The following is a 27697-nucleotide window of genomic DNA, read 5'->3' on the forward strand; positions in this document are numbered from 1 at the left end:
CACAGGACCCCTGCTCTCTGTTGAATTTTCTCATCTACACTTCCCTTCTGGAACAATTTTATTTCTTCTTTTCACTCCTGCTTCTAAAAATACCCTGCCCAGCTTAAAAAAAAAACCTTCAAGAGAATTTAGTTTACCTTTTCAAGCGGAAGCTCTTTTTTTCTTTCTGTGACTCCATAGAGTAGGGGTGGCAAGTTTCTGTTACAAACGTCACTAAGCATCATGGTGCTCTTCTCCCCAGCTGGGCTGTAGCCATAGAATCTTTAATAACATAATACCCCACCTGTCCACTACAATTTAATGAATTAACATTGGATAGGAAGAGTAATTGTGATTCTATTATATTTTCTAGATGTGGATTATAGTATAGTTAATATATATGTGTGCATATTCTTCCAACTGAGTTATAGGCACTTTGAAGATAGAACCTCTCCTACCAGTCTCATATTTCTCACAATAGATAGTAGAGTGATTTGCAAGGAATAAATATCTAATACAGATAATTCCCATTTACTAAAAATAACCTATTTCTTAACATGATGACATGAATGAAAATGCTATCAAGAATCTCTTTTCCATTATTTGAAATGGGGAAAAATATGAGTTACCTGTCTATACCAAACTCGCAATTTCTTAAAACAGAGAAGTATTTATGTATATCCATTAAATTTATAAATATATTAAACATTCAAAATGTTTATTTTAGACAACCAAATATAATTTATATTCCTATAAAGATAGTTTGTAACATTTCCTTTCTTAGTGTCAGCAACATCTAAGATAAATATCTGCTCCTCAAAATGTCCATAGTATTTTGACATTGTGTCAACTCTTTCTGGGACTTAAAGTTTTCCTCTATCTAAAACTCAATTCTCTGAGTTTTAGAGACATAAAAGTAATTTTTTCTCTTTATAAATATGTTGTCTACACAAATATTCTATAACGTCAGAGTATGGAAAAACAGGCAGCTTTCTACCAGAAAAATATTAGTTCCTTCAAGTGACTTTGCTGCATTTATATTTACTTCATTGTTTATCCATTAGATACACATTTATTAATGTTTGCCATGGGCCAAATTGCATGTGGATATTAGAGAGGTAAATGTGAAAGTCAATTCCTGAAAATTAACTACTAGTCTCATGAAAGATACAAATATAGTGAAAAATAATTATAATACAGGTTAAGCCTATCTCTATTAGATTTGAGAGACAATAGTTAATTGAGACCTACTAGTTTTTCTATGATTACCGAGACTTTACAGAGAATATGACATATGATTTAACTAGAGAAAACAGTAGCGGTGTTCCAGGTATACAGCTAAGAACAATTGTACAGAGTTTCATTGGAAAAACCTCAGCAAGTTTCTATTGTCTGAAATGCAGGATTTACATATGTAAATAAAAGAGATATGACTTGAAGTTAGTTGGCACTAGATTCTGAATAGTATGCCAAACACTGTGGGATTGGGTCTTAAATTTTTGGTGATGAGGACACATTTTTGGGTTATTGAAAGAGCTGGAAAGTGCTTCATTTTATATGATAAAATTACTGATCATGGTTCATAGCAGGAAGTTACTATAGGAATCAGTGAACAAAAAATGAACAACAAAAGCTGAAATGGTGAAATAGATTTTTAAATTTCCAAGCTATGTAAAAGCCAATGGTACCCATAAATATTTATGAATTATAGAATATCAATATCTGGTTATTCTAAGACATTTCCAAAAATGTATTTTTCATGAAATAAATCCTTACTTGCAAGAATGAACACAATGCACAGTCATTATGCATGAGAACTGTTAATAGTTTATCAGTTGCTGTGGCTGATTATCCTTAGTGTATGGTAAAACTTTCTTAAAAGTTCTGCACAGATAAGGATCCTTGGGGCTTGGCATTTTGGAGTTTACTGAAGATATATCCCAAGTCTTTCATTCTGTTGCTTTTCTGAAGAGTTGTGAGTCCCTTCTTTCTTCCTCTACCAAGAGCCTCACTCAAATTCCTCAGTGATGTTGGTCCCTAGCCAGTGTTCTTTAGCAGTGCCTGGATATTTGTATACCACAGTAGTGGTCAAGGGAGGTCAAACTGGTACTCATGTCAAATCTTTGCATTCAACATCACTAGAGTCTGATATGAGGATCAACCCAGCTTATACCCTTTCTTAAATCTCTTAGGGAGACAAATTTCAGTTGAGTAGTTATTTAAAGGAACACTTTTGCTTCCCAAGGAGTTCTGGCTTAACTTTGATGCCGTATGCTTCAAAGTGTCAGGTTAAAACTACTGGAGGTGTATCAGAGTCAAAGAAACTCTGGTGTGTTATGACATTAAAAGAAACATAAGAAGTTTGTCAACCAAGAGGAAACAAAGTAGCACATAAACATGAGCATGGGCAGCAAACTTTTTCATAGTGATCTTAAAACATACAAGAAGTTCTTATTTGCTTCTTGATTTAAATTTAATGTCATATCCTATGGAGAAATTGGTAACACCTTTAAGGTACTGAGAATCCTTCACAGCCACATAGATATTTTTAATATAAAAATCATATCAAGCTATCATATGAAAGAAATCTATCAACCTAAGAATTTTAAACGAATTAATTTTAAAATGCAAAATCTAATTTTCCTTTAAGGAAAAAATTATTGAGCAAGTAAATTCTTAACCCATCATTGCAATGTTGGAATTCCTCAGGTATTAAAACTGTCAGTGAATTTTTATACTTAGGTCTACAAATTTGTTCAAAAAATAAAGTAGTAAGGAGAGACAAGTTTGGAAGAAATTAAATTTTTGCTAAAGAATTTCCTTTTGATTTCCAACTGTGCTTTATTAGGTGGAACTAAAAGTCTAGGTTTTCTTATTTTAGAGAAAAAAAAAGGACATAAAACACTGAGAAAACAAGTAATTTGGGAAAACAGAATTAAATATTTGATGCCTGCTGAATGATTTTAAATTAATTACCAGAATTATCTACCTCTAAAATATACATGAACAAGTACATATCATTCTACTGATTTACATTTATATTCATGCTGATATTATTTTGATTTATTCACACTAATTCATTCTGAAATTCTGAGAGAATTATTAGTTTTGAGAAACTTGGCCTTGTGAAAAATGTCATCATTTTATCTGTCCAAAGGAAATTCATATGTACAGATTATATTTGGCCTTATTGAAAGGAAACATGCAAACCTTCAATTTGAGCTCATGTCTGCATATTTTTCCTATTTTTCAGAGGCAAAAAATAAATCTTCATTTGATTACTTTTAATATTAGTATAAATAAGTTCTAAACTCTATAGAATGAGGAAAACAGATACTGTCATAACTTTAGTGGGAGCACAAATTGATAAAATCAGAGCAAAATGTAGCTATAGCTATGTAGTTATAAATGTAAATATATCTCCTCTCTCCCAGAAAATCTATTTTTCTTTCATATAGACTTGTAAATATATAGGATAATGTGTATATAAGAATATGAACAGCAGCACTAAAGATGTATACTGATTTGGTCTGTTTATATTAATCATTTTAAATCCATCCAATGAAATGTCAAATAGATAGAGAAAAGAATAAAGAAGATTTTGTGCATTGAAATGGAATGAACTCTTTAGGTTAAGTGAAAAAAGACAAGATAATAGAAAAGACTTCATATCATGCTAATATTCATGTGTTACAGAAGTAGTCTACATGTATATATTTATTTGTGCATAAAATATTCAAGGAAGAATATTCAAGGAAGTAGTAACAATGATTGTTTTGGGGAGAAAAGCTGGGTCTGATGGAAAAATTACTTTTTTATTATATACACTTAAATATTGTTTTAACTTGGTTCCCTGAACATTCTCTACAAAATAAAAATAATATTATAAAAATAAAACCTAAGGCAGCTGTTCTTCTCTCTCTTTCATTTACTTTTGGTTGCTCTTTTAAAAATATTGATTCGTGCTTTTTGAGAAATATTAAAGCAAAAGGTTAACATAAGCCACGATATAGAACAATATTTATGAGTCTTTATCTTCATTATATAGTCCTAGGTCCAGCTGCTCTTTCTCATGTGAACAGAAATGTAAGGTTAGTTGATTTATTTCAGTGACCTTGGAACCAACAGAAACCAACTCGTGATTATTTTAGTCTTTGTGATTGGATTTAGTGTGAAGATATTTAATGAATAGGACAAATGTGTCATAATGTGATACTAGTACTCGAATCTTCATGGGTTTTGCTTAGGGATAAATCCAACCTAGTTTTAAAACTGCTGCATAGCCTTTCTCTTCCCTCATATATGTACTTATGGTACCTTTAAAAGTGGTTCTTCAAATTACAACTTATTTTGAATGAGCTGTTATTAGATAAATGAGGTTTTACTTAACAGAGCTATTGCAAGTGTTTTTCAAAATATTCAAGACTATATTCTTACATGATTTGGCAATTGAAACACATGTTGACAGAATATTTAAAACACATTCATGAAGGATTGAAAATTCTCCACACACAGTTATGATTCTTTAGCTATTGGCACTGTTTCCTGAACATTTTTTTTCAGTTTACATTTCTTATCAATGTATATTCAGTTCAATACAACAATTTCTCAAATAGTTGAGACAGAAATAAATATTCCCTTTTCATTATCTAATCCTGATAATTCCATAGTTAGCACAAAATCAAGAGATGCAATTTTCTTCTTGATTGTATACTGCTTTTCTTATGGTTGTAGGGAAGGCTAAATGGTTCTTCTGGGTATCTATAGTGAGTTTTAATAAATGCAAGAATTTGTGAAGGTTACAGAATAAAGGTTTTGCTATCTTCCATCTGTGATTGATAAATATAATCACCCATTGTATGTATAGGTATGTATACATATGTATATGTATATATATATATATATCAATTTACATAGATATAAAATTAATACACTTTATAAAACTAGTTTATGAGAGAAAGTAACTGTATTTATTATAATAGCATGGACAAACAGGACATGGTGGTGCATGCCTCTAATCCCCGTGGCTCGGGAGACTGAAGCAGGAGGATTGCAGGAAACAAAGAGACAAATAAAAAACAAAGACAATTTTAATTTACTCTTTCAGATTCAATTGTGTTTGTGACTTCTTTTAAATACATTTATACAATTTGAATTAAGACTCATAGACAATTTAGATATCTCTTAATATTTGTTCATTTTCCATACAGTAAGTTGCAATGTTTTATTTGTAATTGCCATGTTCTCCTCCAACACCTAGGAGTGTAGAATGTCACACTTTTATATTTAAATTGGGATATAACTATATATGTCATTTTTGTGCATCAGGTTTTGCTTTTACCATCGAAGCCCTCAGTCTCCCTTATATTTTCCTTGTGGAGAAAGAAAGAAAACTAACAAGCAAGGAACTTGAGTTTATGGATGTGTCTCCTATTCTGTTTTAGTTGCACACAGTCAAGGACAGATGGTCTCAAACATTTTTCTGCCATTTTGATCATTGCTTCATGGTGATATGTGGTCTCTGAGTGTTATGGGTCTTGAACTGCCCAGAGACAGAGGTGATACCTCTCTTGGGAATTTTTCAGTGGTAAGGGCCCATCAAAGATGGCCCAGTTGTTATGGTGATGCCCTGTTCAAAGAGAAATTCTGCACTAGTCACAGACTTTTATCAGTTTATGACCTAAGGTTCAAACAACAGCCACCCAGGGGTAGAGAATTGTGGATATAAGCTGATAATCTAACTGAGCTTTTCACACCTTTGACCTCAGTTCTGTTTATTTTAAAGTAACTTTCTCACAAAAATCCCTTTGATGTTAAAACCAATATAATAAATGTGCTGTGCTTACTCATGGTCAGTTTTCCTCCATCAGAGCTTGGCTGAACTACCAGGCCCCAACTTTTTCTCTACTTTTGTGTCCATTTGTGTTTTCTCAATCCCCTGGCCACCTAGTTCTGGAACCTGAGTAAATGGCCATGCAGAATATGGCATCTGCAGCTAGAAGTGGCAGAATTTGGTAACTTTTAAATGATTAATTCTCACATTAATAATAGGGATAATTATAAAAATGCTATCTTCTAGACTCTCTGATATCTTTTTGTGAGAGATTAGATGTTTTTACAGTCACAATTCAGCTGTGTATTCACATGAATTAATTTTATCTTCATTCTCAGCAAGTGGATTGAACTCAGCTATGGGACTCCCATTTTCCCAATGGTGTAGCATGGTAAATCTAGAAACTTTTAACATAATTTGTCACTTCTGATTTAGAAACATAAATTTTCTCCTGAGGGTATATCTGACATCAGTGGCATCATTTGTTGATACTCTGCTGTGGTATTACATACTCTCAAATGATCTGTGGTGCTATAGACTGGCATTCAGGCTGCCATTCCTAGTTTTTTGGGTTCTCTGGTTCTATCCTCTTGGCCAAATTCCCTGCCACTCAGTGTAAGGACCAGTCTTTTCAGTCCAAAGACCTTCTGAGTGTGACTTGCTCCCCTTTCTGTTTTGTTTTTTTTTTTTAGTTGTAGATGGACAGAATACTGTTATTTTGTTTATTCTTATGCCATGCTGTGGATCGAACCCAGTGCTTCACACATTCTACACATTCTAGGCAAGAGCTCTGTCACTGAGGTACAACCCCAGCCCTGTCTTGCCCACCTTGCCTCCCCTGGGAGTTGTGTCCTCCTGTCTGCTTTTCATTATGCCTCCTGCAGACAATGAGGGCTTGTCTTTAGGATGGTCCACAGACAAATCTCCCAGACATTTATAATCTCTGTCCATGTCTTTACATTCTAGTATTTCTCTGAATGAAGATTTTTGAGGAACTTGACATTTCCCTTAGATGCTTCCTTAAAGTAAGATATAAATTCTCTCTTCTGAGATATTGCCAATCTTCTCTGGTTATTTATATCCCATTTTCTCCCCATCCCCCACCTCCCAAGTCCATCTCAACGATATGGAATTCTGACTCTCTGGGATCCAGAGAGCATGCAAACTTGAAAATATTCACTTAAAATATTTCAACTCCTTCTTTCTTGTCCAGAAGAGGTAGGTAGGTAGGGATGGAAGGAGGGAAAGAGAGGGAGACAGAAAGAGAGAGAGAGAGAGAGAGAGAGAGAGAGAGAGAGATATTTCTTTTGTTGCAAGAAAATTGCTCCTGGGTTAATATTCATAATTCTCCTTCACACTATGTTTCTTCCAGACATTTTTAGTTCCTTAGGTTCTGCCTTCTATTCTTCTATGACAAGCATTTTCTTTTCTTTTCTTTTCTTTTCTTTTCTTTTCTCTTTTGTAATTCAAAACCACAAACTGAAAATTGTTCCCATAATATATGCCTGGGGTCTTATATATGATGCATGCTTTGACTTTTAGACAATTGTTTGTTATGAATTTCAAACCTGTTTACGTCTCACTTGAGTTCTCTGTTCTAAGCTATGCTTTCATGCTCTACTCAGGACTCATGGCTGATATTTTTACTACTTCAAGTGAAGGGGGAAAGAGCGGGGCTAGGAATTGGGGGCAAAAAACAAAGCCTAATGTGGAAGTGCTCTCTCTTACACCTCTCAGTCTTCTTTATTTATAGAATCAAAAAACGGGAGGCATATGGAAACTTTCCAGGCACCACACTCAGCAGGCAGACCAACAAAGTAGAGTCTAAGACATTATTTTTCCCTAAGATCACACACATGACAAAAACAAGATGGAAAGCTAGGTCCTTTGACTTTTATTGTTTTTGTTCTTATATGCCATAGTATTCCTCTGCTATTCTTCACTCTGTAACCTATTTATTTTGGTTCCGCTAGTCCTAGAATAGCTAAACAGTTATTTATGTGTTTATTTATTGCTACAGGAAAAAAGCACAGATTGATACAATAGATGATATGGAAACATTGAGCACTTCAGGTTCACACACAGCATGTATAATATAACAACTACCTTTTTTTTACTATGAGACAGTTCTTTCCTACTAAGCCGCATGACTCTGCATCTACCTTGTGATTTCTTAGGTTTATATATTTATGTAGTTAAACAGAAGCCAAACAGACTGAAAAACCACATTGCTTCAATGTTCATTTCCTTGCTCTCATGACCCTGGGTTGTATCTCTATGTATAAGAGAGAAACGAGCAGGTACATATACACAATTGTGTAGACTGTGGTAGAATCTTATTCTGGTGGATTTTATTCCATGTGTAATGAGAACTTGCTGGAAATGTTCAGGTAGGAAATGATCTGATTATAATTTCATTTTTTGTTTTTGAAGATCAGTTAAATTAAAATTTGATATATAATAATTAAAATATTAATAGGTACAACATGATAAGTGGACCCATGTATACAATGTATATTGATTAAATCAAGCTAATTAGAATTTCTATTTCCTTAAACAATGATCATTTCTCTGTGTTTGGAGCCTTCTAACTTTTCTCTGGTAGTGCTTCTGAGGGGAGGAAAATTGAAGAACTGTAGTGAGCAGGGAAGGCAAAGAAGAGCAGAAGCAGAAAGAAGAGAAGAGAAGATGCTCGTACAATGGCCCAGGCAAGAGACATCTCAGTCTGCAAGAGGACAATGGGAAGGGTGGTGGAGACAGAGGGAATGGAACTTTCTAGGCTCCTTATCTGAGATCAGATTTGAAAGACAGAGGCTGTAATTCTCTCATTTATGTAAATACATTTAGTATGTTTCTCTAATCAGAATCCAGGAAGACACATAGAGCTCATCGTCTAATAAATAGAACAGTTAATACCACACACTCTATTTTCTGTATCATTTCCATAAGGTAAAATGTTTAAAAAAATATCCCAAATGTTGGCACACTAAGATAGACAGTTAATTTATTATTATTTTCACTAGTATTAGGATTGTTTTAAGGCCAATGAAACGGGACTTTGCTTTTGTTCCTGATCCAAGGAGCATTTATTTTTGTTGATCTTCTTGGCCTAGTGCAAAAATCTATCTTTTGAGATTGGCATTCCCCAGTGGCCAAGTGGTGAATTATGCTGTCTGGAAAGTTAGTGGAGTTCCACTGTGGTTTTGGTTCAGTAGGTTTTTATGTATTTTTACAAATTTTGTACATACACCCAGAGGCTTTTTGGCACCGACTCCATTTTGAAATTCAAGATGGTAAATATGAACCATTTAATGGTCTCCAAATCTAGATTCGGCATTTTAAATATATTGAAGTATGTATATGAGGATTTTTCTAAAATTTGGAACAGACACAATTTGGCAAAGATTTCATTAATATTACAAAAAGGAGCTTTCTCTGCAGTTCATTTAATTACATGTCCTTTAGGTCATGAGAGACATATTCTGAGTCTGAGCTTTGGAACAGAGGAAGTATATTTAATATTTTAGGTATTTGTTTTACATATCAAGTGGCTGGATAAGATCAACACTAATTGATTTTACCTATTCCTGGGAAAACTCTCAAGCTTACAGTCAACTTGAATTTAGCAACAGTTTGGTGAAATGTAAAACGATTTGATTTGGGATAAAGAATAATTCATTTTTAAAATAAAGCATAGGTCTTTCAAGAACACAAAAACTGTATTTGCTAATCATTTTTCCCCTCCCATGTGGAAAACTTAAATAATCCACTAGCAATACAAAGTCAAATGGCATATTCTACAGAAAACACAATTTATAGTAAAATAAAAGCCAGTAATTCTCATATGCATAATTAGTTCCCCAAATTGAATGTGAATTATACATGTAAATGAATATTAACCAAAGGTTTCTTATGATTATTAGCAGCAAAAGTTAGGAAAAACTAGGAATTATGTATTATACTTCTTGGGAATTGTCTTTGACCTTGAATATGTGATCCTCAGTCAGGAAGTTATGATACCTACTGCCACATGGGGAATGGTGGCATTTTAATAAAGGGGTATTCTTTTGTGCATAGTCACAATGAGGCTATGTTATGACAGAAGAGTACACAAACTCCAAGGAAGTGGCAGTAGTTTGAGGTATAAATTCTTATTTCTGTTGTTATTTTCTTTTTTCTGGTACCTTCACTTTAGCCACTGTTTTTTCATTTGCCAACAAATGTCAGCAACTCCTGTCGGCTACCACCTTGAAATGTTGTCAGGACTCTTCTATTTTACTTGGTAATTCCTTGAGATCTTTGGATGAAAAAAAAAATCCCATAAAAACTGAAATGTTTTTCTGGATGGGGGTTTCCAAAATTGGTCCCTTTGAGGGAGCCACCCACTTGGATATTGAATACCCTCCCTGTGTAATGTGGAAAAAGTGGTTGGTGAAAATTTGGGCTTCTAGCATCACCAAAAAAAACAGACGTCTTTATTGTGTAGAAAGCAAAACACACCCATGGGGGATCACTTCATCATTTTTTTTTTTTAAGTGAATGAAAACATCGCAAGTGGAACTGATGAAATGCAGGATAAGTGCAAACAGACTACACCCTTCCTCTTTCAGTCACAAGGAGTGGTGGGCTGCCAGCTCTCCCCATCGCACCTCCCTGTCTAGGGAAAGGCCCTAGTTGGCTTGCAAACCATGTCCATATCTGCACTGCAACTAATCATGCCACTGTTGAGTCACCACCAGAAAATCCCAGAGACTGGCTGCTTTCCTCTTTGTGGTGTAGGTCAGGGATCTGAAAGAAAATCTATGCTCTGTCATTTTTTTTCTTTTCATCTGAGTCATTTTCCCTCCTTTTCTTTCATTTCTTCCAGCTTTTAATTATCATCCTTCTCTTAACCCACCCTCTTCTAATATCAAGGGCTATTTTAAAAGGATGCTTGCTCACCAGTTGTAACTCTCCAAGGGCTCATTTGGAAAAAAATAGCAATCTCTGTCTCTCCAGCTGCCAAAAGTCATCATGAGTCATGTTTTTGACTCAATTGACAGAAATACTTAATAAAAATAGTTGGCCTTTCTCAGAGTTGCTTCTTAACTGCCAGTCCATCTTGTTGATTTCAACTGACTGGTAGGATGCAGCAATTGACCTGACTAGTTTACCTGGTCACTACATCCTTTGTACTTTTCCTGTCTCTCTTACAGATGGCTAAAGCAATCAGATCTAGAGGATGATGAGCAAAATAAGTAGCTGTCAGGAAGCAATCTAGCTCTGGAGTATCTTGTTTGGAACCTTGCAAAAGTTACTTCCCCCAAATTTAACTGGGTTCCAGATACTAAATCAAAAATTAGGGAACTTAGTTTCTAAGTAATAAAAATAACAATAACTTAAGGTAATTCTTTAATAATATCTCTATTATAACTTGATGGTAGCGGCTTAGGAAGCATGGAAAGAAAATTATCTCAAACAAACACAATATTGTCTTTTTTCCCTCAACATTAAGAAATAAGTATATTTGGCAGAGCATAAAGGAATGATTGCTACTATTCACTGTTTACCTTGTCAAAGTAAAACATTGTTAAAAGTTTAAGATGACTCATGCAAACATAGAATTAACATCTCAAAAGTCTATTTGACTCATTATTGAGATTTGTCTTCCAAGAATTCCACCAGGTAGCAGAATTCATAAGATAATATAATATATAAACATACTATACCCACACTTATTTTTTGTTTGTTTATTTCAAGGAATTGGCTTACATATTTTGTGGGCTTTAGTTATATGAAGTCTGTAGTTTCATATATCAGAAAGTGAAGCAGGGAATATTATAAGTGTGCAGGGTCCCCTTGAGCATGGGCCAAAGTTTGTTATTTACAGGCTGCCAGAGGAGAATGAATAGGAACAAGCCAGAACCCTAAAAGGCCCACCCTGTGTTCTCAGGGTATGTAGGCTTCAACTCTTCATCAGCCTTCTGGCTAAATACTTCAGGTCTGCTCAGACCTGATTTAAACATAATTGATAGGGGATAGAACTTTCTTTACATCTGCAAAATCCCATCACAGCAGCAGCCAGACTGGTGTTTGGTTAGGTGACCAAACTTTTGTGCATGCTACCAAGTGCCTGCTGCTTCCCTTCCTTTTCAGCTCTCATGAAGAATGCCTCTTGTGGCCCACCTAAGAGGGAAACACTAGAAAGGCAGTTCTGGGGATTGTGCTTTGTCCTCACCAAGTTGACACATCACACGCCCACTTGTATATATTTATAGGCTATGAAATAAAGATTAATATGGTTGATTTAGCTACAAAGCTGACAAATGTTCAATAAGGCAACAAAATTATAACCTTTCAGGCTATCATGTCCATCAAACAGGAAAATAAAGTTAGCACTCTACCAGACACAAACCTACAAATAACCATTGTCTCTGAGACCTAATTATTAACAGCAAGTTAAATGAAGGCATATAAGCCTGGATAAATAATAATTCTTATGAGGACCTATTAGACAATGCTCTCCTATGACTTTGAAGGGATTTGTAGAACATTTTTGGCTTTATTTCCAAATTTTAGATAATCTTTAAAATTAATAAAATATTTCACCTTTCTTTCTTTATTAAAACAATTACCTTCAGTTGAGAGTTTAGATTTTCTAAAATTTTTGTTTTTCTTTCTTAATCAGAAATTAGTCCAATTTGTGTGTGTGGGGGTGTGAGTGTGTGTATCTTTGCTGATATACCAATCTCTAAAATAGATAAAAAGATTAATTCTGGATTTTCAAGAGATAACTCTTACTCCTAAGCATATGGGTCCTTGAAATTATAGGTCCCACACAATGAGAAAGGAAGAATGAACAAAAGAGAAAAGGCAGCCATTATTTTATTCATGGATAAAGAATAAGGTGATAATCAAGTATGAAATCTTTTAGCAATGGAGATTAAAGAGCATATGGTTCCTGATGGCATATATACATAATGGAGTTATGCATATATTTTATATACATATTACTATTTTTATAATTAATACTTTTATAATTAAATATGCTTTTTGTGCCAAAAAAAGAATAAGGTGATAAAAGAGAAAGAAACAGAAAAAGAATAAAAACGGACAGAGAGAATCATTTTTAAATTTTTTATTTTTCGAACACAATGTGTGCCCCAAGAACTTAAAGGAATTTAAATTGTACAACCTGCTGCTTCATAGTTTTTTTCATTTTGCACAACTGAAATTTTATACCTGTTGATTAGCAACTCCTTATTTATAGTATCTCCAAACCCTGAAAACCACAATTCTATTCTTTCTTCTGTGAGTTTTCCTACTTTAGGTACCTTGTCTAAATGGAGTCATGCCATGTTTATCCTTCTCTGAGTGGCTTTGACACATGGACATGTTTGACACATTGTCAAATATTACAGGGTCTCCTTCATTCTTAGGACTGAATAATATTTCATTGTTATGTACATACCACATTTTTAGACATTAATCCATGGATAAAGATTTAGGTTGCTTGTACATGTTGGCTATTGTAAATAGTAATATATTGACTAAGGGAGAAATAGTATCTTTAAGTTTCTGGTTTCTATTCTTTTGGATAAATACTCAGAATTGGGATTGCTGCATGATGTGACAGTTCTATTTTTAAGCTTTTGAGGAATTTCCATAGTGTATTTTATAGTGGCTACACTTTTATTTATTCCTACAATAAATGTGCAATAAAGTCCTTACTCTTCCACAACCTCACCAACACTTGGTATTTTTATGTTGTTTAGATAGCTGTTCTAAAAGGTGTGATGGGACAGATCATTGTGGTATTGATTGGCATTTCCTAGAAGGTTAGGGACATGGAACATTTTTTCATCACCCTTGTCCATTCCTATGTCTTCTTTAGAAAAATGTCTATAGGAATGTTTTTTTTAAATGTTGTTATTAATTTTTGGTATTCAGTTGTAGGGTCTCTTAAAATATTTTAAATATGAGCCTTTAAAAATTTTTGAAAATATTTTTGCCATGCTATAGGTTATCTATTCACTCTGGTGACTGTTTTATTTGCTGTTCAGAAGATTTTCAGGCTATTATACTCTTAATTATCTGTGTTTGCTTTGATTCCCTGTGCTGTTGCTGTCGTATCCATAAAGTCATCGCCAAGTTGAATGTGAAGAGGTTTTTCTCATATATTTTGTTCTAGGAGCTTTACTCTCTCAGGACTTACATTTAAGTCTTAAATTTCTTCTAAGTTGCTTTTTGTGCATGATTAAAGATATAGTTCATTTATTTAATTTCTTTTTCATACAGTTTTCTGATTTTTCCAACATGATTTGTTGGAGAAACCATCCTTCCCTATTGTGTATCCTTCATCATATATGCATAGTATTATTTCTGGCTTTCTGTTGTGTTGATTTCTCTATATTTCTGATTTACTTTCTGCAACTTTGAAATTGGAAAGTGTGACATCTCCAGTTTTGCTTTTCTTTTTTAAGATTGTTTCAAATATCTGTGATTTCTTGTTGTTCCCTATGAATTTTAGAATTGTTTTTTCTGTAGGTATGAAAACGTTCTTCTGGATTTTGACAGAAATTGCATTGAATTTGCAGATCTCTTCTATGCAGTATGGACATTGTAACAATATTCAGTCTTCCAGTCCATGAACATAAGACCTATTTCTATTTTTTTTGTGTATGTGTCTTCTTTAATTACTTTAATCAATGTTTTAAAATTTTCAATATATAAACCTTTCACTTCCTTAGTTAAGTTTCTTCTTAAGAGTTTTATTTTTAGTGTTATTGCAAATGTCATTCCTTTTCTAATTTTATTTTCAGATACTTCTTTATTAGTATACAGAAATGCTACTGAGTTGGGCACCCAGCTCGCAGCTTCTCCCTGAGTCTCCATTAAAGAAAGAAATTAAAGAAGACCTTAGAAGATGGAAAGATCTCTCATGTTCTTGGACAGGCAGAATTAATATTGTTAAAGTGGCCATACTACCAAAAGCACTATACAGATTTAATGCAATTCCTATTAAAATGTTCTGTAGTCTTTATTGTAGAGGGCTTTCATCTCTTTCATTAGATTGATACCCAAATATCTTATTTTTTGTGGCTATTGTGAATATGAGAGTTTTCCTGATTTCTCTTTCAGATGATTTTTCTTTGGAGTATAGGAACACAACTGATTTGTGGGTGCTAAGTTTCTATCCTCTTACATTACTGAATTTGTTTGTGAGTTCTAGAAGCTTTCTGGTGGAGTTTTTTGAGTTTTCTAAATATAGAATCATGTCATCAGCAAATAGTGATAGTTTAAGTTCTTCTTTTCCTATTTGTATCGCTTTAATTTATTTTATCTAATTGCTCTGGTTAGGGTTTGAAGGATTATGTTGAATACAAGTGGTAAAAGAGTAGTCCCTGTCTTGTTCCACTTTTTAGAGGGAATACTTTTAAGTTTTCTCCATTTAGAATGATGTTGGCCTTGTGTTTAGAATATGTAGCTCTTACAATGTTGAGGTATGTCCCTACTATCCCTAGTTTTTCTAGTGTTCTGAACATGAATGGGTGCTGAATTTTGTCAAATGCTTTTTCTACATCTCTTGAGATAATATGGTTCTTATCTTTAAGTCCATTGATGTGATGAATTACTTTTATTGATTTCTGTATGTTGAACCAGCATTGCACCCCTAGGGTGATCCCACTTGATTGTGGTACACTATTTTTTAAATATATTTTTGTTTGTGATTTGCCAGTATTTTCTTAAGAATTTTTGTGTCTGTTTTCATCAAGGATATTGGTTTGATGTTTTCTTTCCTTGATGTGTCTTTGTCTGGATGTATTCTTGTTGTTCTTGTTGTTATGTCATTTAGGCATAAATTTAGATAATTTATTTGATATTATTCTGCTTCTTAATGTAGACATTCATTGCTACACCTTCTATCTTTTTCTTTGTTCAGTGCTAGTCATTGAATCCAGGGTCTTATTTATGCTCAGTAAATACTCTTACACTAAGCTACAAAAAAATTCCATCTTAATGCTGCTTCTGTTTCATTCCATAAGTTTTGGTATGTATGGTTTCATTTTTATTTGTCTCAAGATATTTCCTATATGCCTTTTTGATTTCTTCTTTGACTCATTAGTTGCTCATAAATGTATTTTTCATTTCAACATATTTGTGAATTTCCCAGTTTTACTATTGCTGTTGATTTCCTATTGCTGTTGGTTTCAACATTTTAAAATTTTCTAAGTATTGATTTGTGACCATAGATGTGACTTATTCTGAAGAATGCTCTGTGTGAACTTGAGATGAATGGTTATTCTGTTGCTGTTGGGTCGGATGTTCTGTGAATGTCTGTTAGAGTCTTGTGGTCCATAGTTTTGTTCAAGGTCCCTGTTTCTTTGCCTTGTTGTTCTACCCACTATTAAGAGTGGTGGTTGAAAGTCTCCTACTATTATTGTATTGTTGTTTACTTCTCCCTCCAGTTCTGTCAATTGTTGCCTTATGTATGTAGGTTCTATGACTTTATTGGATATGTCTTTAATAATTATTATGTTTTCCTGGTGCACTGAAATTTTTATCATTGTTTAATGTCCTTCTTGGGATCTCGTGACAGCTAGTTTTAAATTTAAAGGATATTTCATCTGCTATATTTATTCTTTTTGATTGTTTTTGTTGTTGCTCTGTTTGAACAGAGATTATTGTTCCCATTTCTTTTACTTTGTATTTGTTCTTAAATGTAAAGTTAAACTTCTTGTAGACTGTATATTATTGGAGCTTGTTTTTCTTTGTTTTTTTTTTAAATCCATTCAATACCTGTTTGTATTTAGGGTATAATTAATTTATATTTAAGGTAATCGTTGATGAAAAAGAAATTATTCTTGCCAATTTTTACATGGTTTTCAACTTGACATGTAGTTCTTTGTCTATCATTTAGAGATTCATCTTATTTGAGAAATATTGAGCTTCTTGGATATGGACACCCATTTTCTTTTCCACATTTGGAAAGTTTTCAACCAGTATGATTTGAATACACTTGCTGGTAATTTTGTATAATTTTCTCCTTCTAAATTATCTGTAATGCATAGTCATCCATTTGATGGTATATCACAGATTCTTCAAGCCAATTTCACTGTTTTTCACTAATTTTTTATTTTGCTTCTCTGCATACATAGTTTCCAATAAACTGTTTTTGAGTTTGATGATTCATTTTTCTATTTAGTCAGCTCTTTAATCAATTTATTACATTTTTTGTTCAATTTATTGTAGCCTTTAGCTTCTAGTTTTTTAGGTTTCTTTTTAAATTTTATCTTTCAAAACATTTTCAGTTTGTTTATATATTGTTCTCCTGATCTCATTGAGCATTTTTGTAATCATCAATTTGAATTTTCAATCACCTAATTCCATTTCATTAAAATCGGCCTCTTGAGTTTTATCTTTTTCCTCTTCTTGGATTATATTTTCCTGTTTCTTCATTTTGTTGACTCCATGTTGGTATCTATGCATTAGGAAAGACCAAAACCTTTTTTTGTCTTCCTGCATTGGCCTCATAAGGAAAAGAACTTCACCTTCACTGGTCTGACATTTTATGGGCCTCCTAATTCTTGGAGTTTGCCCAAATTGCTATTTGAGAGCCTTCAGGAATAGAGTATACCAGGTCTTGTGAACACCTTGAAATATGCAAGATAGAAATCAATCTTTTAGGTAGCACCCCAAAGAGTTGAAACGGGGTCCATAGTTGAGCTCTTTTCCTTTCCAGTGAGGAAGTAGGAGATGTTTTTTTGGTTCATCTTTTTGCTCTGCACTGAAGGAGAACAGGAGATGTGGTGACTGCCCAAATGCTAGTTCAGATCACCACTCTGTTCTCTATAGCTTCATAAACTAGTTCATGGTAGGTCTTGCCAGCTTAACAAGAGGTTGGAGAAAGATAGACTGTTGAGTAGCATCCAGAAAAGCTGGCAAGCTAAATTTGCCATTCAATTCCTTTGATCCTCAGGGAGAAGCTGCAAACTGGGTGTTCTCTCCTGATTGCATGGTGCTGTGCCAGAGGTAGAGATTTTGATGAAAGGGCATGTTTCCTGTTTCTTCTGGCTCCAATGTTTCAAGTTTCATATTTAATCATGATACAGGAGTCTTTTAACTAGTTTCTGGAAATTGATTCATGTATATGTTGAATCAGTGTTTTTCAGGAGGCAGCAGAGACTAGAGCTTCCTCTTCTGCCATCTGGTTGTGTGTGTGTGTGTGCACGCACATGTGTGTGTATGCACATGCATTTCTATGAAGTAAGGAGACCTAATCTTAAATGTGAAGACAATAAACTAGAAAATAATCAGTCAAACTTGAAAATAATCTGTTAGTTTGATGATAATAATAAGAAAATGATGTATCTGTCTTGAAAGTCTCATGTTATTAAAACTATATATTACTATATTGAACCCAACTGATTAATTTTCTTCTATTCATATAGAAGAAAACTTACAACCATATAAATCATATTTACAAACCTATTAATCAGTAAATGTCTTTAAGTATACATTTCAAATGCAGCTTGAAATGGCATATTTGGGGATAAAGTAGAAAATAATATGTACACTTTGCTTCATTTGTTTGAAAATACATCAAAAGCTTGTAGCAGACTTTGTACATTCATATTGAAAACTTGATGACGGTTATTTAAATTTTCACCTTATAGGGTAGTTACACATCACTGACATGTGGATTTCATATACTCTGATGTTTTAAAATACTCATATCATTCTGAGTGTGTCCAAACTACTATTCTACTTCAGAAAACTTCCAAAGTTATTGTACTAATCATACAAAAATACATCTGACTTCTTTTTCACTTATCTTCCAACATCATTATCCTAAAAGATAAGAATCTTTGTTTAACTTTTTGCTATAATTTTTTTTCCCACACTCCATATTGCCTACTGGATCAACTTTACCCACCTTAGCATGGTAGTGCAAGTCCTTCATGATCCGGCTTTTATTAACTCTCCAATTTCACTTTGGCCATGCGAAGTCAGCGACTATGCACAATATACCTTTATCAAAAGGAAGAAAGTCCTTACTTCCCAAATCCTCAAATGAGCCTTGCTGCATCATTTTGCAGAAACAGTTCTCCCTGAGGGAAGTGCCCTGTACTCACTTGTTCTTCTGGAAACTTCTATTCCCCATGAAAACTCAACTTAAAGTTTCTTTTTCTGAGAAATCTTCCACTACCCCTGCCTATTCTTCCAAGGCTTCTAAGTGACATTTTTCTTGATTTTAATAGCACCCTGTGGGTAACTCTCTTGTAACCATTAGCTTATTACTGATTCCCGAGCTTTCCTGCAGGTCATTTGCCCCCTACATATGGATGTTTTGCCTTCTTTCCACTTTCCCCAGAATCTAGCTTAGGGTTTAATTAGGTCAGAGTTGCCTATTTGGAATGAACATTTATGGAAGACTAAATAGAATCAGTTCCTCTGATCTGAGGCTGACTTGGAGAAATTAAAGCAGGTAACTAGAAAAGCCATTCTCTGAGGTATTGGTCATGTTATTATTTCTGTTTACGGGTGAGTCTCAAACTTTAGCCTGCATCTAAATCACTTTGTTAGAACGGATTGCTTGATTTCTTTTCAGTTTCAGATTCAGGCTTGAGCCATAGAATTTGCATTTCTTATCAGCGTCCAGTTGTTACTGTTCTTGCTACTCAAAGACCTCCTTTTAGAGACCATATCTTTATTTCTGCACAATATTATGGTGTTGAAAGCAAATATATGGATGTAATAAGTGCATATCCTATTGACAATGTTTTAGTTATAAAGATGACCTTAGTATAATAGTATATTTTGTTCTGTTCCCTTCTAAAGCAAGAGAAATGGAAATACATTAACACATTTTGTTCATTGACAAAAATCAAGATCCTGAATTTTTTATTATAATCTTTATATTCCCTCACCATTAATTTCCAATATATTTAACAAGATGCATTAAAGAATTCTGATGTTGGTTTTCTTTTAAATAAGTGAAATTTAATTTTTTGTTGTTAGGGGGAGAGAAAGAGGTTTTCATAGCTATTTATGTTTCTATAAAAGCAATTAATTCTCTCCTTAGAACATTGCACATACATGGTCAGTTTGTCATGATATTTGAGGTGGTCCCTAGACTCCCATGAATTCCATAAATAGATTCAGATTAAAAACATTTGCTTTTGAAATTGTTATAAGTGAAGAAGAAGAGGTTGCAGAGCCGAGATATGGAAGTCTTTTTCTAAATTATCCACAAGAAAGTTAGTAGAAACAATTAGCAAATTTACAAAATATAAGTTCAACAAAATAAAAATTTGTTGTGTTCCTATACATCTGCAAGGAATAATTCAAAAAGGAAATATACAAAGTAAGTCCATTTACAAAGCACTAAAAGATTAAAATATCTGGGGATAAATTTAGCCAAGGAAGTGAAAGATTATAAATGGAAAACCTTAAAATATTGCCCAAAAAAAAAAGATGAAAGGTGGTCTAAGCAAATAGACCTTTCATGTTCTTGGGTAGGAATACTTAATATTGTTAAGTACTACCCCCAAATAATCTATGAATTTGATGCATTTCCTATTATAATTTTAATGATCCAGTTAGGAGAAGTGGAAAAGCTGGTCCTCAAATTTTTATGAAGTTGCAAAGTGTTCTGAAGATCCAACACAATCTTGAATAAAGAACAAGTAGAATACTCATATTCTCAATTTCAAAATCTATAACAGAACTATAATAATCAAAATAGTATGGGTCAAGTAGATGAATAGAAATATGAGTCAATGAAATAGAATTTGGGTCTCTCTCTCTCTCTCTCTCTGTGTGTATATATATATATATATATATATATATATATATATATATTGTGTGTGTGTGTATAATTTTTTTGATAATGGTATTATTATGGTTTAGATATGAGTTGTCTCCTCAAAGTTCGTGTGTGAGACCATGCAAGAAAGTTTACAGATGAAATAATTAGGTTATGAGAGACTTAACCCAATCAGTGAATTAATCTCCTGATAGGGATTAACTTAGTGTAGGCAGGTAGGGTGTAGTTGGGGAAGATGGGTCCCTGGAGGCAGGCCTTTGTGGTTTATATTTCATCCTTGTTGAGCAGAGAACTAACTCTTTCTCTCTCTCTCTCTCTCTCTCTCTCTCTCTCTCTCTCTCTCTCTCCCCCTCCCCCCTCTCCCTCCCCTTTCTCCCTCTCCCCACCCCCCTTTTCTGACACCATGTCCTGACCTGCTTTCCTTTAGTATATCCCTCTGCCCTGATGTCCCAACTTACTTCAGGCCCTGAGGAATGGAGTTGGCCATCTATAGACTGAGATCTCAGAAACCCCAAATAACTTTTTTCTCCTCTAAAATTGTTCTTCTCAGGTGTTTGGATCACAGAGGTGAAAAAGCTGACTGAAACAGGTGACAAGCCCATTCAATGGGAAAAGAACCATTCCTTCAACAGGTTATACTGAAAAAAAAATGATTAAGGGGTAAAACAATTGAAGTAAACCTCTGCCTCACACCATATACAAATATTAAGCAAAAATTGGTCAATCTATATATAGGCTCCAAACCATAAAGTTCTTATGAGAATACACAGGGGTAAATCTTCATGACTTTGAGATTGATAATGGTTTCTGAGATGTAACACTGAAAGTACAATCAACAAAAGAAGAAAAAAGCAAGTTATATTTCACTAAAATAAGAAGTGTGAATTAATGGACATTATTAAGAATATTAAAACACAACCTAGAGAATGGGAGAAAATATTTGTAGGTCATATATCTGATAAGTGTTTAATAGCAAATATATATATAAAGATCTCTTTAAATTCAACAACAATAACAACAACCAACCAAACAAACAACAAAGAATTTGAATAGGAATTTCTCCAAAAATATATAAATGGCCTAAAAGCAAATAGAAAGATGCTCAACATCTGTCTTAATCCATTTGTGTTGCTGTAGTAAAATATCTGAGACTAGATAATTTATAACAATAAAAATTTATCTGTTTTGGCACTGGGAAGTTCAAGATCAAGATGCAATCAGATTTAGTATATGGTGAAAGCTGCTGTCTGCTCCAATGATGGTACCCTGCTGTGGTGTCCTCATGTGGTATCAACTGAGAATGCTGTTTCCTTATCTGGAGGAAGACATGAAAGGACTGGATTTGAAACTTGTTTTTATAAGGGTATTTACTCCATTCATGAAGGAATTAGTTAACTTCTATCAAAGCTCCACCTCTTAATATAATCATGTTGGAATTACAGGTCCAAAATATGAATTTTGGAGGGACCCACATTCAGACCATAGTCACTACAAAGATGCAACTAAAAAACACAATGGGATACAACTTCACATACACTGGGATTTTCATAATGAAGGGAAATAATAGGTGCTGATGAGGATGTGGACAGATAAGAGCTCTTGTACATTATGAGTAAAAAGCTGGGAAGACAAAATGAAAATTTGGCTGCCCCTCAAAAAGTTAAAAATAAAATGAACATATGATCCAGCCATTCTACACCTTGGTTTATAACCCAAAGAATTGAAAACAGAACCTTAAACAGATATTGTATGCTAATGTTCATTTCATCATTATGCACAATAGCCAAAAAATGGATACAACCCAATCATGCATCCACAGAAAAATGGATAAACAAAATGATTTTGTCTTGAAAAGGAATAAAATTTTAATGTATTCTACAACATGAATCAGCCTTAAAAATACTATCCTAAACAAAATAAATAGGAATAAAGGAAGACATACAGTATGATTCTATTGTATGAAATATCTAAAATAGAAAATTTTATTGAGAAAATAGAGTATACCAGGGGGAGGGGGAAGGAAGGAACAGGGAATTATTCAACATTACAATTTGGAATGATGAAAAAGTTTTGGCATTAGATAGCAATCATGCTTGCACAACATTGAGAATATAGTTGATACCATTAGATTGGATATTTAAATGTTTAAAATGCAAAAATATTGAAAATTCAATGCAAGCATGTACTGAGAACTAAATAAAGTTATATTAATCCATAGAGGCAAGAGGTACTGGCAGTTATACAGTGTTACAATATCCTAGTTCTCTTGGGTGTTTTCAGGTATGCTAGCTCAATGAACACTCTCTATAGCTCCACAATGTCAGCCTTATTATTGCCCCCATCTGATTGATGGGAAAATGAAGTGCAGAAACTTAAAGACTTGTTGAGCATCCCATGGGTACTAGATGGGAGAGCTGAGATTTGAATAAAGGCAACTGGTCTGTAACACCCAAGTTTTAACCATGCTTGTAATTGTATTGATATCATTGCTGCATGATACCAATGAATCTGAAACTATGGGAATTAGTATCCTGGGAGTCTATTTTTTTGTCACTCTACTTTTATAAAGACAACAAAGATTATAAATTTAATTATCAAAGAAAAATTGTATATACTATTGACACATACACCACATTCCTAACATAAATTGAGTAAGAAGAATATGATTACTTATATGATGGGATCATGGAACATCTGCTTGATATATCCTTTTCTAGCAACTGAAAATTAATTTATTTAAATAAATAATTTTAAAAGATATTGTGAGAGTTACAATAAAATTTTTTGAAGACCCTGACTTCTTTTTCATTTTGATAAATGGAATCTTAAAATAGAAGATAATAGTGCAAAAGGTGATCTACACTTTCCATTAAGTTTTATTTTTCTGCTAATTGCAGCTACAACAACAATAAATTTTTATGGAAATGATGATGGATTAATTTTTTTGGAATTGATAATGCTTATAACAATATAAAAAACCTGTTTTAGGCATAGCAAATGCAAATATCTTACCATATCCATGATAAACAGCAGATACCTTGATGGTATGCTTCTCTGATTATTGTTTTCTATCAGCCACTTAGAAATCTTGGCAATTATTTGATTTGAGTTATAATGAAAAACAACAAAAATGTTATCTACAGATCATGTTGTTTTCTCACCTATCTAAACAGTTTGTAGAAGACAGTTTATTATATTTTTAAAAATAAAAGTACTGTTAAGTTTTAAAAACCCTAGTATGAGATTTAAAACATCTTAGGCACAACCAGAGGAATTTCATGTGCTATAAACCAAAGATGTCAGGAGAATGCCTGTAGTCTTTTATTAACAATTTTGATTTGCAGCAATCCTTATTGCCAATTTTCACAACTCTCCTTCCTCTTTTTATTCTTCCCCCTACAATCAAGCCTTAAGCTAGAGTTCTTGGCCCCTGGGATCAATCATTACCAGAAAACATGAAGCAAAACTTCCGTCTGGTTCTGTACTTTAGCTGTTCCTGGCTGGAATTCAATTATATATAAGACACATGGCTGTTTCAAATTCAATAGGATTTAAAAAACGAAAAAAAAAGGCTTGCTTTAGAAGAAACACTTGTTGATTACCAATTGGTATGATGGGAGACTTGAGACATCTGGAATTTAGATGAGCACATTTGATAACTTTTCTGTTTCCTGTGAAACCAGGTGTTAAGGAATATGAATGATATAGATGTGGGATAAAAATAGAATATTAATTTTTCATTAACCATTGTCTTCAACTCCACTTTCAGATTTCTCTGAACCATAGGGACATATGAATAGACACGCCCATTTTTGGCCTCTTTCATGTGTTGATTGGTTTAAGTCAAATAAATTCATTCTGACATTCATTTGAGAAAGTTTGTCTCCTCATCTTTCCTTTTCCCCAGATGGGCTGATCTGCAGTATGGATGGTAAAATCTTTTCTTTCACTGTTATTTCTTTCCTTCCTGGAATTGCTGGCTTCTACTTGGATTGCAAAAAAAAAAAAAAAAAAAAAAAGAAGAAGAAGAAGCATTAGAGAAATAGGAATAAAACAACAGGCAGCAGCATTAATGAGGCTGTTAAATGTGTTCAAATGATAAATTTCTTTTAAAATGTATGTGTGAGTTTTTAAGACTGTTGAAATCCCTACACTAAACAGTTTACTGATGTGGGAAAATGTGTAGTCTAATCACTAGTCACCCTCCTTCAACTGTCTCCATTTCTTCTTCCCTCAGGAAATGTGTTATAGTCTATCATTTCTGAATCCTGCCCCCATAAACGGAAGATACATTTTGGATTAGGTCCTTTAAAGAAACTTTGGTTAAGCTAATATCCAGGCTTGCCACTGGCACTTGGTATGCTAGAAACTGGCTAGTTGTTCATGAAACCTATTTCCTTTTCTTTCTGGACAAAAATCTATTCTACATTTCCCAGTTTTCCTTGAGCCTAAAATGAACATGATCGGGTTCTAATACATAAAATATGTATGTACCAAGCTTGGAATGCCAAAAACCTTCCAAATATAATCCTTCATATTCTTTTCACGTCTTATTGAGGCATAGAGACCTTGGAAGGCACATTTCAAAATGATGGAAATCATGATGAAATAGTCCTGGCTCCAATTAAAGCAAAGCTACTTGTTCCTTTGTGATTTTAATGAGCAGGGATTACATTTCTTTCATGCTCGAACCATTATATATTTTAGAGTTCGCTTGTTGTGGAAGCTAACAGTACCTTAAAAAATTCACTCATGTAGTCGGACTTCAATGGGAGGATCAACAAATAAAAATAAAGGTCCTCCATTTAAAATTTGAATTTCAGAGAAATAAAGAATCACATTTAAAACAGGTATGTTCCATGCAACATTTAGGGTATGGTTACAGAAAATATTGCTCATTTTCTACCTGAAATTCAAATATAACTGGGCATCCTGTATTTTATCTGTCGACTGTCATTTACACGACACTAAAAATCGGACATACACGACACTTCCAATGACTCCCTCTCTTGTCATTGCCTTGTCTGGGCCTGCTCCACCTGGAATCTAATTTTCTGATATCTGTAGAAGAGATTCAGCATTTATCTCATTTTCACATGCCTTGAAATTCCAGGGGGATACGTGCCAAGCTCTTCCCCAAACTCTTCCACCCAAGTTTCTTCAGCATTCTGGCACAAATTTCTCCAGTTCAGCAACCATCTGTGGAATTTTATAAGAAACTTGCCTTCAAATAGGCTCCCAATCTCTGTATGATCCTCTTGGCTCCCAATTAGCTCTGTCTGGGGCAGAGACTACCTTCGTGTTTCTTAATAATGAAACAATCAGGTGAATTCTTCCCCCAGGTGAATTGGAGCCTTTCTCTTATTCAGGCTGCAAGGGCTAATGGGAGTGAAGGAAGGAGAAGGCTGGTAGAATCTTAACCAATCCTACGACAACGTGTCCAGAAGCCTCTTCAGAATGTGGAGGAGCTTGTTACCTATTGCTCTTTTTCTGGTCTTCAACAGCAATTGGGAGATAATAGGAAAAGTCCCATGGGACATAGGATTTCATAGATTGGATTATCCAAAACATTGGGAAAATGTGGCATGTATCTGCATTCTCTTCATTTCACTAGGCAGCATGAGCAAGCAAATAGAAAGGGTTTCTTTAGTTCAGCCTAACTCTTGAATCCATATCTCCAACACAGTAAGGTTAGCAATCGGCTCAGAGCTTGCCATACTCTATAACTCCCACATGCTGTGTGCTTTATGCTTTAATGTGTTTTGTATTTTTTCTTGTATCATCATAATATGATATTTGGCAAAATGTAATACGAAATATTAAGCCGGAGTTTTGTTTTGTTTCTCCACTTATTTTAAATAATTTGACCAGTATATCAATAAAAGTTTGATTTTTTTTTCTAAGAAGGATATTATATTTCTTCAGATCGGGGAAGAACAAGTTAATGTCCTGCAATCTGTTATTTAATATGATTTTTTAAATTCAAAGGAAATAATACACCTGAAAAATTAGAAAAACACATACTTTTAATCAATTTGAAAAAGGTGTTTTTATAAAAATAATATGTAAGAGGTAAGAAGGTGAAGTTCTTGAAAAAAACTGATTACAAGTTAGACAGTAAGCTTAGGTCAGAGATAAATATTTACACTGTTATCTTTAGAGCCTTTTAGTATCTATTCTTAGATCTATGTTGGACAAGTGAAAATAGAAAATCAAAAGGACTCAAATTATATAATTGTGTTACATATTATTTATATTTTATAGTACTCTGTTTTTTCAATCTAATTTGCTTTGGTTAATATCAGAAATATTTGGTTTAATAGAACAATACAGCTTATTATAGGGCAGTTATATAAAGCAAAAATAGAATGTACCGTGATCTTATATCTATTTAGTAAAAAACAAAGGAAGTCATTCAATGGAAATCAAATTTGATGTTTTGTATTATGAGTTTTACTTAATATTAAGAAAATATTGAAAACATCTGCTAAGACAAGGTAAACAAGACAGAGTAGGTAAAGCTTTTATTAAATCTGGATAGGAAATATTAGTATAGAATGGGAGTTGGCGAACTTATGTGTCCAAAATGTAAATATTTTTGGATTTGTATGTCATACAGTCTCATAGCAACAATGCGTGAGTAGATAATACTGATTGTGCTTCAATAAAGCTTTTTATATATACAACTACAAGTTATAGGATGAATTTGGCCCCAAGACCTGAGTTCACTCCTAATCTGGAATAGAATAAATCCATATTAACTTACTATGTCTCCTCCTGTACAAAGACCACATCGTGAACCTGGTTGAATACTTCTCAGTTTAAAGTACATTAGTTTCTTGTTCCTACCAGTCTTAATTTCCCATCAAGCCTTGCCCTTCCTTTGAAATCATGACTGGTATATTGAAAAGCCTGTTAGTTTCTTCAGAGCTAGAGTTTTTAGAGAAATCATCTCTAATCATTTGCCAAGCTATTTGTGGTTTTTAAAAGGATGAAAATGTTGAGACAATAAAGTCCACTATTCTAAAGCAAGATAATGCTTTCTGGAACCGATTGTACTTTTCTTAATCCATTTG

This window comes from Urocitellus parryii, chromosome 7 (genome assembly GCF_045843805.1).
Source record: "Urocitellus parryii isolate mUroPar1 chromosome 7, mUroPar1.hap1, whole genome shotgun sequence".
Lineage (NCBI taxonomy): Eukaryota > Metazoa > Chordata > Mammalia > Rodentia > Sciuridae > Urocitellus > Urocitellus parryii.